This window comes from Neodiprion lecontei, chromosome 1 (assembly GCF_021901455.1).
Source record: "Neodiprion lecontei isolate iyNeoLeco1 chromosome 1, iyNeoLeco1.1, whole genome shotgun sequence".
NCBI classification, from domain to species: Eukaryota; Metazoa; Arthropoda; class Insecta; order Hymenoptera; family Diprionidae; genus Neodiprion; species Neodiprion lecontei.
This window is the reverse complement of record NC_060260.1, coordinates 17,113,853-17,128,859: the sequence shown is the minus strand read 5'-3', so window position 1 is coordinate 17,128,859 and position 15,007 is coordinate 17,113,853. Positions and strand designations below refer to the sequence as shown.

The 15,007-nt window shown below is 44.8% G+C and overlaps 1 long non-coding RNA gene across 1 annotated transcript; it reads right to left on the bottom strand.

Moving 5' to 3' along the window:
- Positions 1-6,474: 6,474 nt before the first annotated feature.
- LOC124292695 lies at positions 6,475-7,072 on the bottom strand. Its single transcript, XR_006902555.1, has 3 exons — positions 6,997-7,072; positions 6,754-6,929; positions 6,475-6,550 (listed from the first exon to the last, which is right to left on the bottom strand). It is a non-coding gene; the product is annotated as an uncharacterized LOC124292695 (long non-coding RNA).
- Between the last annotated feature and the right edge of the window lie 7,935 nt (positions 7,073-15,007).

Genomic DNA, 15,007 nt, shown 5'->3' with positions numbered 1-15,007 from the left:
GTCGAGAATATTCCTTTAAAATTTTAAAACGATCCGAGTCATATTCCAAGAGATATAGCTTTTGGATGTTTCACCCATCAGGCTATAACCGAGCGTGACGCAGGTATATGGAGGCAGGTATATCGAGGCAGCTGCTTAGCTATTGTTCGTTTATTTTTGTGATGCGAATACTAGGCTTAGGACTTGCCGGATGTAAAAAATTCTGTGGTTTGATGGATATAAGTTCCTCATTCTTGAATGCATCAACGTACAATTTTTATGTTGATAAAATACATGAGTGCGTCATAACTGTTGCTGAATCAATTTTGTTGTCTGCTGCAAATCAAGAAAAAAAATTAACGTGTGATGAAAATAATGTTGAAGATACGACAGATGTTACCGTGTCAGGTGATGGCACGTGGAAAAAACATGGGTTTGCATCATTATACGGTGTAAGTACGATTATTTACATGTTATTTGAATGTAAATCTTCAATCGCGTTTTTCTCGAAACTACATTTTTGAAATCGGTAGTCACGATTTCTCGAAAACTTATGAACCGATCTCTTTCAAATTTTGCACACTTCTTCAAAATAACATTATCTCGTACTTGAACGAAGGAATTTTTTTTTTTCTATTCCAAGTAATTTTTCAAGGCCATGAAGGGTGCAAATTTTACTCAAAATAAGGGTTTTTTGTTTTCAACGCCGCCAAAAATGTAATTTTTGTTTTTTTTTCCTTCGTCCAAGCACGAGTTTTAAACATCTACTAACAGAAAATTTTTGGTTATTGAATTTCAGACGAATCTGTCATGAGTTATCCTGACTACGTCGAGAGAACTTTTTTTTGAGGGGTCATAGCAGACGACGTGTCCACGCCTTAATTTTCAATATTTTTCAATGAAAATTTCACAAACTACTTATAAAATATGTATCTTTTATGTGTTGAATTGATGGAATGAAATATTCTGTTGATTAAATAAAAAAAAATTCATAAAAATGTACCTATTTTGAGCTTTTGAAACCCACCTAACCCCTTAACGGTCATTCCTGGCCGCCATTGTCTCACTGCTCGCGTCTCCGCACGAACGGGCCTTTTGGCGTCTTTGTATTGCCTGACGCGTAACGAACACTTTTTGCGATATCTTGCTAATCGTTCCAATCATCACTGAATATTTTATTAGAAACTCATTCTCGATGAGTTCTTTCTCGCTGTTGGGTGCCAAAGTTATGATTGGGATGATGTACACGGGATTTTTGATGGAAAATTAGAAGACTTTATTCCTGTTGAATCGTCCTTTTCACCATCTTGCTTTTACAGGAATTTTCCTTACGAGGGCCGATTAACTCGCAGACAGGACCCTCAGGAACTTGGAAAACGCAGCAAAAAGAACGTGGGATCAACAGGAGATAAATGTGGGGCTCAATTCAACGATTTTCGGTTGCAACTTTTGATGCGTTGATCGCAGTGTATTAAAACTGCGCATAATCAATTTCTCTTTAAAATTACGTCGGAAAAGTGCGTGAAAGAACTTATTCCAGAACTTGTCGAAATCGCCAAAATATTCGCCAAAAATGCGAGGGTTTGCCCCACTTATTCCTCAGTTTTCAAACCGGAAAGTTTTCGTCTCAGATTCGATTTGAATGACCCTTTCCTGACCAATTGATCCCCCAGGAACTCAGAGAACGTAGCGATAAGAGCGTGTGATCAACAGGATCAAAATTGCGAGCAAGATTCTTCGTTTCTCGGCTGTAACTTGTGATGTGTTGATAGCAGCGTAGTGGGACTGCGCCCAATCGATTTTTCTTGCAGAGTTACGTCGAAATCAAGCATGACAGAATCTATTCCAGCACTTGTTCAAATCGCAGAATTTCTCGCTTGAAATCTGAAGGGGTTAGCCTTACTATTTCTTCAGACTTATAGCTGATAATTTTTAGAGTCAGGATCGATTCGAATGACCCTTGCAAGACTAATTAAACGCCCAGAAACTCAGTTAATGCAGCAAAGAGAGCGTGGGATCAACAGGAGAGAAAAAGCTAGCAACGCTCAACGATTTTCGGCAGTAAATTGATTGCGTTGATCGGAGCATATTGGAATTGCGCCCAATCAATTTCTTTCACAAAATTACCTGGAAATGCTCCACCAAAGAATCTATTCCAGCTTTTGTCCAAATCATGGATATTTTCGCCGGAAATTCATCACGGATCTTCAGTTTTGAAGCCGAAAATATTTAGTCTTAGATTCAATTCATATGACCCTTTTTTACGAATTGGACACCCAGAAATTCAGAAAACGCTTCGGAAAGTGCGTAAGATTGACAAAAAAGAAATGGTAATCAAAATTCTCCGTTTTTCGCTTGTAACTTTAGATGCGTTGGCCCCAGCATATTGAAATTGCGCCAAATCGACTTTTCTTGCAAAATTACGTCGTAATAGTGCATGAAGGAACCTATTCCAGCACTGATCGAAATCGGAAAGATTTCGCCAAAGATGCCTTACCATTTCTTCAGTGTCAAAGCCGAGAAGTTTTTGTCTTAGATTCGATATAAACGACCCATTTCTGACTATTTGTACACCCAGGGACTCAGAAAACGCAGCTGGAAGAGTATGAAATAAACAGGAGAGGAATGGCGAGCGAAATTCTTTGTTTTTCAGCTGTGAATTTTGATGTGTTCAACACAGCAGATTGGAATTGCGCCCAATCAATTTTTCTTGCAAAATTATTTCGGAATGCTGCATGCAAAAACCTATTCCAGCTTTAGTCAAAATCACGGAAATTTCCGCCAATAATGCCTTACAATTCCTTCAGTTCTAAAGCCGAAGAGTTCTGGACTCAGATTCGATTCAGATGAATCTTTGCTATTTAATTGAAAACTCAGGGGCTCAGAAATCGCAGACGAAAAAGTGTGAGATCAACAGGAGGGGAATGTCGAGCGAAATTCTTTGTTTTTGGGCTGTAAATTTCGATGCGTTGATCCACCGTATGGAAATTGCGCCCGAACAACTTCTTCTGCAAAATTACGTCGGAGTGCTGCACGAAAAAATCTATTCCAGCTTCTGTCGGAGTCAAAAATATTTTCGCCAAAAATTAATCACGATTCTTCAGTTTTGAAGCCGAAAATGTTTGGTCTCAGATTCGGAATTCTCACTCGCTCTAGCGTAGCGCGGGCGACACGGACTTCTTTCTCGCTCAAGTGCAGTGTGCGGTGACTCGGACTTCTCTCTCGCTTTCACAAGGTGCACGGTGACTAGATCTTCTTTCTCGGTCTCGTAGGGCGCAGGGCGACTCAGAGTTCTCTCTCGCACTCGTCTGGCTTAGGACGACGCGGAATTCTCTCTCGCTCTCGTAAGGCGCAGGGCGAAATAGATATCTCTCTCGCTTTCGTGTGGAACACGGCGACTCCGACATCTCTCTTGTTCACGTGGCTTGCCTGGCGACTTGGTCTTCTCTCTTGGTCTCGTGAGGCGCAGGTCAACTTGGACATCTCTTTCGGTCTCGTGTGGCACAGGGTGACTAGAGCTTTCTTCTCGCTCTCGCAAAGTGCGTGGTGACTTGGTCTCTTCTTTCGGTCTCGTGAGGCGCAGGTCAACTCAGAGGTCTCTCTCGCTCTCATGTGACATTCAGCGACTCGAAATTCTGTCTTGCGATCGTTTGTAGGGGGCGACTGGTGGATCTAACTCGCTCTCGTAAGACGGGATGCGACTCGAACTTCATCTTGCTCTCGTGTGGTGCGCGGCGACTAGGACTTCTCACTCGTTCTCGTGTGGTTCGCTGCATCTCGGTGTTCTCTCTCGCTCGCGTGTGGAGCTGGGCGACTCGGTGTCCTCCTTCTCTCGCGTGTGCTGCACAGCGACTTGGACTTCTCTCTTGCTCTCGCAAGATGCGCGGAAAATCGGACTTCTCTCTCGCTCTCGTGTGGTGTGCGGTGAATCCGACATCTCTCTCGCTCACGTGTGGTGCCCGGTGACTCCGTCTCTTGTCTCGGTCTCGTGAGGCGCAGGGCGACCCATACAACTCTCTCGCTCTCGTGTAGTACACTGCGACTCGGCGTGCTCGGCGACTCGGTGTCCTTCTACTCTCTCGTTTGCTGCACGGGGGCTTGAACTTCGCTCTCACTCTCGCGAGGTGCGCTGCGAATCGGACTCCTCACTCGCGTTCATGTAGCACAGAGTGACTCGTGCTTTCTTCTCGCTGTGACTGGGAGTTTTCTCGCGCTCTCGTGTGGCGCGGGGCGACTTGGTCTTCTCTCTTGCTCTCGTGTAACGCTCGCCGACTTGGACCTTTCTCTCGCTCTCGACTGGTGCGCGCCGACTCGGACTTTTGTCTCGTTCTCGAGTGGTTCGCTGCATCTCGGTGTTCTCTCTCGCTCGCGTGTGGAGCTCGGTGACTCGGTGTCCTTCTACTCTCTCGTTTGCTGCACGGGGGCTTGAACTTCGCTCTCACTCTCGCGAAGTGCGCGGAAATTCGGACTTCTCTTTCGCCCTCGTGTGGCACAGAGTAACTCGAGCTTTCTTCTCGCTTTCGCGGGGTGCGTGGCGGCTCGGACTTCTGTCTCGCTCTTGTGTGGTCCTCGAACACTCGGACCTTCCTCTCGCTCATATGTGATGCACAACGAGTCATACTGTTGTCGCGCTGCCGCGTAGATGCGTAGTGAATCGGACTCCTCGCTCGCTCGCGTGTAACACAGGGTGAGTCGTGCTTTCTTCTCGCTCTCGCGAGGTGCGCAATGACTCGGACTTCTCTGTCGATCTTGTGTGGTTCGCTGCGACTCGGAGTTCTGTCTTGTTCTTGTGTGGTACGGGGCGATTCGGTCTTCTCGCTCGCTCGCGTGTGGTACGCGGCGACTTGGAGTTCTCTCTAGCTTTCGTGTGGTGCTCGGCGAATCGGACTATTCTCTCGCTCACATGCGATGCACAGCGACTCGGACTGTTCCGCTGTCGCGTAGATGCGTAGTGGATCGGACGTCTCGCTCGCTCGCGTGTTGTGCGTAGAGACTCAGATTTCTCTCTCGCTTTCGTGTGGTACGCTGCGCCTCGGAATTCTCACTCGCTCTCGTGTAGCGCGGGCGTCACGGACTTCTTTCTCGCTCGAGTGCAGTGTGCGGTGACTCGTACTTCTTTCTCGGATTTACGAGGTGCCCGGTGACGAGGTCTTTTCTCCCAGTCTCGTGAAGCGCAGGGCGACTCGGAGTTCTCTCTCGCTCTCGTCTGGCTTAAGATGATGCGGACATCTCTCTCGCTCTCGTGCGGTGTGCGGCATCTCCGACTTCACTCTCGCTTACTTCTGGGGCCCTGCATCTCGGTCTTCTCTCCCGTTCTCGTGAAGCGCAGCGGAAAATGGACTTCTCTTTCGCTCTCATGTGGCACATGGTAACTCGAGCCTTCTCGCCGGTTTTGCGAGGTGCGCGGGGACTCGGATTACTCTTTTGCTCTCGTGAGGTGCGTGGGGACTTGGACTTCTCTCTCGCTCTCGCGAGGTGCGCTGCGATTCGGACTCCTCACTCGCTTCCGTGTAACACCGGGTGACTCGTGCTTTCTTCTCGCTCTCGCGAGGTGCGTGCTGACTTGAACTTCTCTCTCGCTCTCGTGTGGTACACTGCAACTCGGACGTTCCTCTCGCTCTTGTCTGGTGCGCGCCGACTCGGACTTTTCTCTTGCTCTCGTGTGGTTTGCTGCGACTCGGTGTACTTTCTCGCTCTTGTGTAGTACGGGGCGACACGGTCTTCTCGCTCGCTCGCGTGTGGTACGTGCACTGATATATATATACACTGGATTGGATATTACCGTATACTCTACGTGTAAGCTCGTGCGTCCAATTGAACAATTTAATTTCCGCCATCTTGTACAGAAAGTTGTCACAAAATGCGCGCTAGATTTGAACTGCGTAATATATGCTATTTAGGTCTAACGATATATTCGTCACACAAAAAAAGTTTTTGACGAGTAAAATAATGTTTGATACATTAAATGAAGAACAAATCATTTTTTCGAAGGTATGTTATTATTTACAATTATATGATGTAAAAGATCATTAAATAATATGACGAAAAACTTGTATTTAAGCGTGATTTTTCTTCATGTTCAAAAGAAGTCCTCCATTCTAAGAAGTTTCTGTCCATCATCCTCTATCCTATGGTGGGCTGAATTCCATACGGATTATTCAAAAATTTGTATAACACTAATTCAACCGTTAGGGAATCCATTTACCATCCATTGATCATCAAAGTGGAGCTTAAGACATGTGAAAAAAGTTTTGAATTAAATTATATCGAATTGGGTGAGTAAAAACTTTATTCAAAAATATGGAGAATAAAACATTCCTTGCAAACGTTAAGGCATTTTTATAGAGTTGCGTGCGATAAACCACAACCGTAATATAATTAGTAGTATCAATCCACAATCCATTCACATGAAGAAAAAGTTACAAGCACAATCAAAAGAAAATAAAAAAGATGTACATATCTGAGCATGCAAATCAGGTACAAATATGTAGGTGATCATGTAATTTGGTTACATTCACTGTGGTGGGCCGATCTGATTCATCCTGAAATTCGGTCTGCTGCAAGTTTTCACCTACAGATAAGTTACTAATAAATAACGACAATGGAAATACACAGAAATGTGTCAAACACGATTTTTCTGTACCAGAGCACTTTATAATCTGTAGGTAATTAACCGCTTTGACGGCATTGACGCAATAGTGCATCACATCAACGTGTCTTTATGCACACTGAGTTTTCTCTGACCTAATAGGGATTAATAGTTTCAGATCTCACCAAATAACGTTGGGATACTGCCTTTTCGTAAAGTTATATAATTTTTACTTTTCTTCTGAAAGCAAGAGAGTTCAAAGTGGTCGGAACACAGAAAGCTATCACTTGATGGAGACCACGGTCCAATGTTTATATTTGCGATCCATTGCTTCATAATATCAGGTTCATCCAATGGGAACCTACATAACAAGCAAAGTTTAAATTTATTAATTCACACGTTATGTTGCATTGAGTAACGATACTTACTTGAAGAATGAATAGCCACGTCCATATTCCTTTAATCGGTGACAAGATGAACACTCTGATTTTGGGTTGTCAATATAGTTGGTACACTGTTCTTTTTCAATGTAATTAGGAATCCTGTCCTATCAAAGCAGTCATTTGTAAAATGAGCTGAACACAATGTGCTATTTCGGTTTGGCTTCCAGTCCTTCCTCTTCATTTCTTCTAACCAATGCTGAACGCGCAACACATCTTTCACGGGAAATCTACATATCGAATTATAATTTAATCCCTGAGTCAATAATACCCGAGTTTTCAATTTCAATTATAATAAGATCGGTTCATAATTCAAATATTGTGAATTTTTACTGTCAAGATTCGTACGTTATAATACTCGTTAAATATAATTAGTAAATACTTCGTATGCTGACATAACCTCTGCAAGTTATCATTTGCAGAACGCTTCAGCGTTGTATACTCACTTGTGAAATGATCGCCCACGATATTTTGATTGCTTTGTTTTGCAAAAAACGCAGGTACTCATTGTTACCTCAATAATTGTTACTGTAATTTTCCGGCGCAATCGATTATATACACATACATATATCACGTATATATATATATATATATATATATCTGAAGTGACAAGAATCTGTACAAAATGGCTACCGTTCAATTGGCGTGACGGTACCACGCTTAATCCAATCCAGTGTACATATATATCAGTGGGTACGTGGCGACTTGGACTTCTCTCCGGCTCTCGTCTGGTGCGCGCCGACTCGGACTTTTCTCTCGTTCTCGTGTGGTTCGCTGCAACTTGGTGTTTTCTCTCACTCGCGTGTGGTGCCCGGCGACTCGGTGTCTTTCTTTTTCCTCGCGTGTGGCGCGGCGACCTTGACTGCTCTCTCGCTCTCGCGAGGTGCGCTGCGAATCAGACTCCTCACTCGCTTTTGTAAAGCACAGAGTGACTCGTGTTTTCTTCTCGCTCTCGCGAGGTGCGCGGTGCCTCGGACTTCTCACTTGCTCTCGTGTGGTTCGCTGCGACTCGGTGCACTTTCTCGCTCTTGTGTAGTACGGGGCGACACGGTCTTCTCGCTCGCTCGCGTGTGGTACGTGGCGACTTGGACTTCTCTCCGGCTCTCGTGTGGTGCTCGGCGACTCGAACTTTTTTGTCGCTCGTAAGTGATGCACAGCGACTCGAACTGTTGTCGCGCTGTCGCGCAGAGGTGCAGTCGATCGGATTTCTCGCTTGCTTACGTGTGGTGCGTAGACACTCGGACTTCTCTCTCGCTTTCGTGTGGTACGCTGCGACTCGGAATTCTCACTCGCTCTCGTGTGGCGCCGGCGTCACGGACTTCTTTCTCGCTCGAGTGCAGTGTGCAGTGACTCGGACTTCTCTCTCGCATTCACGAGGTGCCTGGTGACTAGGTCTTCTCTCTCGGTCTCGTAGGACGCAGAGCGACTCGGAGTTCTCTCCCGCTCTCGTCTGGCTTCAGACAATGCGGACTTCTCTCTCGCTCTCGTGCGTTGTGCGGCGTCTTTGACTTTTCTCTCGCTCACTCCTGGCGCCCAGCGACTCGGTCTTCTCTCTCAGTCTCGTGGAGCGCAGGGTAGATGGACAACTCTCTCGCTCTCGTGTGGCACACTGCGACTTGGAATTCTGTCTCGCTCTTGTGTGTGTAGGGGCAACTTGGAGTTTTCACTCGATCCGTCGTGACAGGGGGGAACCCGAACTTCTCTCTTGCTCTCGTGTGGCGCGGGACGACACCGACTTCTCTCTCGCTCTCGTGTAGCACATGGTAACTCAAGCTTCCTTTCCGCTTTTGCCAGGTGCGCGGGGACTCGGACTTTCCTCTGGCTCTCGTAAGGTGCGCGTGAACTCGGACTTCTCTGTCGTTCTCGTGTGGTTTGCTGCGACTTGGTGTTCTCTCTCGCTCTAGTGAGGTGCGCGATAAATCCGAATTCTGTCTCGCTCTCCTGTGGTGTGCGGTGACTCCGACTCCTCCCTCGCTCACGTGTGGTGCCCAGCAACTTGGTCTTATCTCCAGGTCTCGTAAGGCACAGGATGACTCGGACATCTCTCTCGCTCCCGTGTGACACACGATGACTCGGACTTCTCTCTCGCTCTCGTATGGCTTGAGACGACACGGACTTCCTCACATTCTCGTGTGGTGTGTTACGACTCTGACTTCTCTCTCGCTCACGTGTGGTGCCTGGCGACTCGGTCTTTTCTTGTGGTCTAGTAAGGTATATTGTGTATCTCGTGTATCAACATCTATACCTACAGTCAATATATGATGAGCTCATACTACAAATCCTTATAATCCGATTGTTATTATTGCATAAATTATTCCAAGAATTCCGAATGTTTCTTTTTTTCCTGATTCTTGTGAGATAATATGTCAAATTATTCCGAAAGCTGGTAAAATTAGAATATAATCTTCTGGGCGTCCAAAAAATCAGAATAAATGTTGGTATAAGATTGGGTCTCCTCCGCCTGAAAAATCAAAAAAAGTTGTATTTATATTTCAATCTGTTAATAATATTGTAATTGCTCTCGCTAGTACTGGAAGGGATAATAAAATAAGAATAGCTGTTAATTTTACTGCTCGAACGGATGAAGGTATTTGTTCAAATCTAATTCCTCTGAGTCGTATATTAATTTTTGTCGAAATGAAGTTAATTGCTCCAAGGATGGATCAAATTGCAGCTATATGTGGAGAAAAAATTGAATAATCAACAGATGGTCCTGAGTGCCCGTGATTTCTTGAGAAAAGGAAGGTGAATTGTTCAACCTGTACCTGTTCCTGAATCTACTAATCTTCTTGAAATAAGTAAGATTAATTATGGTGAAAGTAGTCGAAATCTTATATTGTTTATTCGAGGGAAAGCTATATCTGGTGCTCCTGGTATGGAAGAAATTAGTCAGTTTCCAAATCCTCCGATCATAATAGGTACAGATATAAATTTAATAAACTGGTGAATTCGAAGAATTAATGGCGGAGCCAGGAATCGAACCTGGTATCTAGAGATGCTTGACCGAAGCCTTACTCCACTAGACCACCTGGCCGCCCTGACTCTGATGTCGTTAATTCCTCTCATCACCAGTTAGTTCAAATTTGTTTTCTTGTTCTTTTGTGTGTGTGAATAGACAGTGTTCTTCCTCTTAAGCAGCAGATGTAAAAATGTATGTGAGGAATGTTTGAAATTTAAAATCTTACGCTTCTGATGTAAAGCCCGTAAGACAGTCAAAGACCGTCTGATAATTGAAATGCGGATATGCATTATCATTGATTACGAGAAAATTCATTGTTGAAGATATAAATTTGATGATTTTCCGAATTCACCAGTTTATTATACCGGACATTATAGGGTCCGTTCACGTCGACTATGCACTCGCGTGCTACTACTCCCAATGCGGGAAGTGTATGGAATAGGAAGGGATCGGTATTAAGGAAAGGTAAACGATTTAAGGTATATGATTGCTTATTAGTAGTCAATGCAACGGAGTCGGTCGAGGGAAAAGGGTATGGTCTTGGTTTAGAGGGATGAGTGTCTTGCTTGAGCGCTAAGATGGATCTGCTTAGTTAAGCGGGATGTAGAAGGCAAGCTAGCCGCAAGTTACAGAAGAATCTGCTGACTCGCAGACGATAAGAGTAGACTACAGACCGTAAGGTAACTAAGAGTGTGGGAAAGGAATAAGAAGTCTGGAGGAAGTAGCATGCCCCTCTTTGGGAAAGAACATTCGGTGAGGGTAGAAATAGGATGTTCAGAAGGAAGTGAAATGCCATTAAACGTACTGACTCACAGAATATTACAAAGAAAAGTCTTAAAATCTAGCGCCTAGATATTATTGCGCGTTTAAGTGGGTTAGTATACATATGAATGAAAAAAATTTCTGAATGACATCTTATCGTACTGACTCACTTACAGAATATTACAAAAAGAGTCTTAAAATAGAGCGCTTAGATGTTAGTGCGCGTTTTAGTGAGTTAGTATACATTTGGAAAAAGTTTCTCTAAATGACATCTTATAAATGTAGTGGTATATATGATAGATATTGTGTATATGATAAACGAAACTTACGCAACATGCTGATGAATATATTATGGCTGGTGATTATTACAGGCAGGATAAGGCAATGAAAGAATATGATTGCTTATAGCGGAGGGCTTAGCGCCAGACTTCGAGTGGTTCGGAGCTATCGATAAGGATTTGCTCGGGGAGCAATTGACGCGGCTTAGGTATGCCTAGTTTCGTCATTTCAATTTCCGATTGGGTCCGGAGCAGCGACGAAGAGCGAGGAGGTAGGTCATCGGGAAATGGTATTGTTTCTAGGTGCGGGTGGTGGATGGCATGGCGCGTAGGAATTTGGGGTTTTGTACGACGGAAATAATTTGTTCTGGTAATAGAATTTGAGGGTGGACGATGCCTTTTTGGCCGAAGGGGATAGCGTTTACGAAGCTGGACAGGTCAAGTTCGTATTCGTTCAAGCGTCGGTGCAGGTCAATTAGTCGGTTCAGTGTGCCAATTTTAATTTATTGAAATCGACGATTTCAGTTTTTCGGGGGGTAATCCAAATATCAGCGTTAATATTGTCAATTACACGTTCAATCGTATACACTCCTTCATAGTGGTCGTCGAATTTGGATCGGGTTTCATTTAGTAAATAGACCTTTAACCTGCTTTGAAATTTTGGCTGTTGGAATTACGGTCGTAATACGTCTTGGAACGATGCTTTGCTTGTTGTGGGTTGAACGCGGCGTGTTTTAGTATGCTGGATAGGGTAGCGATCGAGTCTAGAAGGAAGGAATCGTAAGAACGAGTACACGAGCTGGCAGGGTTCGCATCTGTTGGGAGTCTGGCTTGAGAGCCAAAAATTAGTTGGTGGGGGGTGAAGTTAGTACCTTCGTGCCTCGCGGTGTTATTACAAAAAATTGCAAAGCGGATGTAATCGTCCCAGTCTTCACCAGCATCCGTGTAGTGTTTGATGTGCTCAGTCAGAACAAGGTGACTGCGTTCTAGCAATCCGTTAGACTGTGGGCGGTAAGCTGTGGTTCGTATTTGCTTAATTTTGGAAAGTTTACAAAGTTGATTGATGACTGTGCTCATAGAATTTTGTCCTTGGTCTGTAAGTATTGCTCGAGGAGCACCGTAACGTGTTAAGTATTATTTTGCGAATGCTGCGCCTATAGTTTTGGCGGTGGCATCAGGTAAAGGGATGGCGTCCAGGATTTTGTCAAATTGCATTGTATCGTCAAAAGATATTTGTTGTTCGATTTGGTAAGGGGTAGAGGTCCAACAATATCTAATGCCACTTTGTCGAATGCATCGACAGGCGTGTCCGTTATCATCAACGGGAATATGGTTTCTACTCTGACCAATTTTTCTCTTTGGCAACTCTCGCAAGTTCTTATGGATTCTTGGATTTGTTCTTCCATACGGGGCCAAAAATACTTTTGTCTGATGCGGTTATATATTTGAGTGACACCTTGATGACCGCCGACTAACGATTCGTGGCATTATCTGATTATTTCTTTTCGTAAACATTCGTCTGGGATGACAGTCGTGTTTCGACAGAGCATGATTTGAATTTCTAAATCTGCGAAAATATAGGATAGAAGTTTTTGAAAAACGCCGGGATCCAGAGCGTCTAAACTATCATCGGTTATCGGAAGGGCAAGAGACTTTAGGTTTGAATCGGCTGAAGCCGGTTTGAGTTTGGACAATAGCTAGAAGATATCGTATAGGTTGCTTTCATCTGAGCTTTTTGTTTTCAATACTAGGGTCAAAATACTTCGACTATTGTGCTTAGATTCAATGATATCAAATTTTCGAAGACGAGGCCTCATTACTATTTTTGGGTCAACGATATTTTCGCTGGCAAGTTGGGCTGGTATACCCTTGATCCAAGCGCAGTCTGTCGATATGAAGTGCGCATAGTTGGTTTTGAGCATCAAAAGTCGATCATTGGTATCTTTGACATTGTCCGATACTGGTATGTCGTCCAAGTTGTCAATAAAATATGCGAAACCGTAAGGGTCATTATTTTGATCGTCATTAGTGTTGAAAGCACTGTCATGGTTATGGTCAGTAATTTTCATATAGGAGTCGAATTGTTGAGTGCACCATATAGTATTCAGTGTCCGTGAGCAAGTCGGAACTGTCGTCGTTATCAGAGGTGGGCGGGAGCGGCGCGGGGGGAGGGAAAAAGGAGTGTAAGGGAGGGTTCGTCGGCCTGGAAGTGGCGGCGTGGTATCTCCTAGCGGGACGCGGAGGCCCGACAGGGGTGAGCATGATGACGTCAGTGGGTGGGGGTGAAGATGGAATAGGACGAGGTGCTGCAGGTTTAGTCGGACGTTCCGAATCCTTTCGCAGATAGCGGCAGGGCGGTAATCCGGATGTGGAAGGGACAGGGTCAGGGGGGTTAGTATAAGCGGGTGGGGGTGTAATGCAGGGGCGTGCGGTAGCAGGAAGCGAAAAGTCGAGGCGGCAAACGGTAATTCCTATTTTCGAATTTTGAAAAACATGATGGATCATTTTGCGTACGGCGCTCCATTCAAATTTGTCGAGTCCGCAACCTATCAATGGTATCGAGAAAGATGTTACGCCATCTTCATGCAAGGTTTTCCTAAAGTTAACCAAGGTGTCGAAAAAAACGTGGGGCAAAGGTTTGTCACTGTATTTGGGCTTTGTGACTAGGTTATAGATTTTCCGGTTTCCATGTACCACAGAAATAACGTCGGTCACAGTCGTGTCGAATTCTCTAAGTTGTTCGCGGTTTATGAATTTACGTTTTGTCAGTTCTGAAGCGATTCCTTTCGACATTTGGTAGTCAGCGGATATGCAGTGAGCCAAGTTATCCTTTCGCTGTAATAGGTCAGCTTTTAATTCTTCAATACGCCTATCACGCATAAGAAGGGAAGTTTCGCTTTCTATGAGGAAATCGCTATAAAAAGGGCCCGGTAAATCGGTGGGTGGACCAAAGTCATCAGTTCCTAATTCAGTTTCTGGGGTCTGTGAGTCATCCGACCTAGAGGAAGAATCTGAAGAATAGCTCAGGTATGGTCTTTTATGAGACCCAGGGTTTGTTGAAAAATTTGTTTCTCGATGGCGTTTAGGTTGGCGATGTACTGGGATCGGCGCCGGGGTAAAGCGGGGGGGTTTGAGGAGCAACAGGGTATTTTTATCGCTGAACTCATCGTCGGAGACATCAGAGGAATCAGAGGAATCAGAGGAGTATGTCATCTTACGGGGTTGTGAGATTTTAGGGTGTTTCAGCGGAGTTGGGTTCGTGGACTCATCTGTGGTCTGTCTAGGGCGTCTGGGGTACTGATGAGTCTTTTTACTGCGTTTTTTTGATCTATCGCCAGGGGCTTCAGTCGTTGGACGGGGGCGTTTTGTATCGATAGGAAGCATTTGAGCGGTGTCGGGCGTTGCGTCCCTGTACAAAGCATCAGCGTTGACATTAGATTTCCCGGACTTGTATTCCGTATCAAAGTCGTACTTTGCGAGTTCTAAGCTCCACCGTAATAAACGGGAATGAGGTTTTTTGACGCTTTTGACCCATTCGAGTGGCTCATGGTCTGTTATGAAAATGAACTTCTGACCATGGATGTAGGGGCGGAAGTAATTCATACTCCAGTAGGCGGCTAAGAATTCTTTATTAGGTACCGAGTAGTTTAATTCAGCGGGATTGAGGGCTCGGGACGCGTATGCTACCGGCAGGTCGGGACCGTCTTTATCTTGACTGAGGACTGCACCTATCGCGAATTTTGACGCGTCTGTAGTGAGCGCAAATGGTTTGCCGAAGTCCGGGTGTTGTAGAATTGGTGCTTTGCATAAACAATCGCGTAAGGTTCCGAAGGCGGATTGGTGTTTAGACGTCCAGATGGAAGGGGTATTCTTCTTTGTGAAATTGTTCAGGCATTTAGCAATTTTTCCAAAATTTGGATCAAATCTTCGGTAGTAACCTAAAAGGCCAAGGAAATGTCTAACATTTTTGGGACTTTTGGGGACAGGATACTCTTTCACA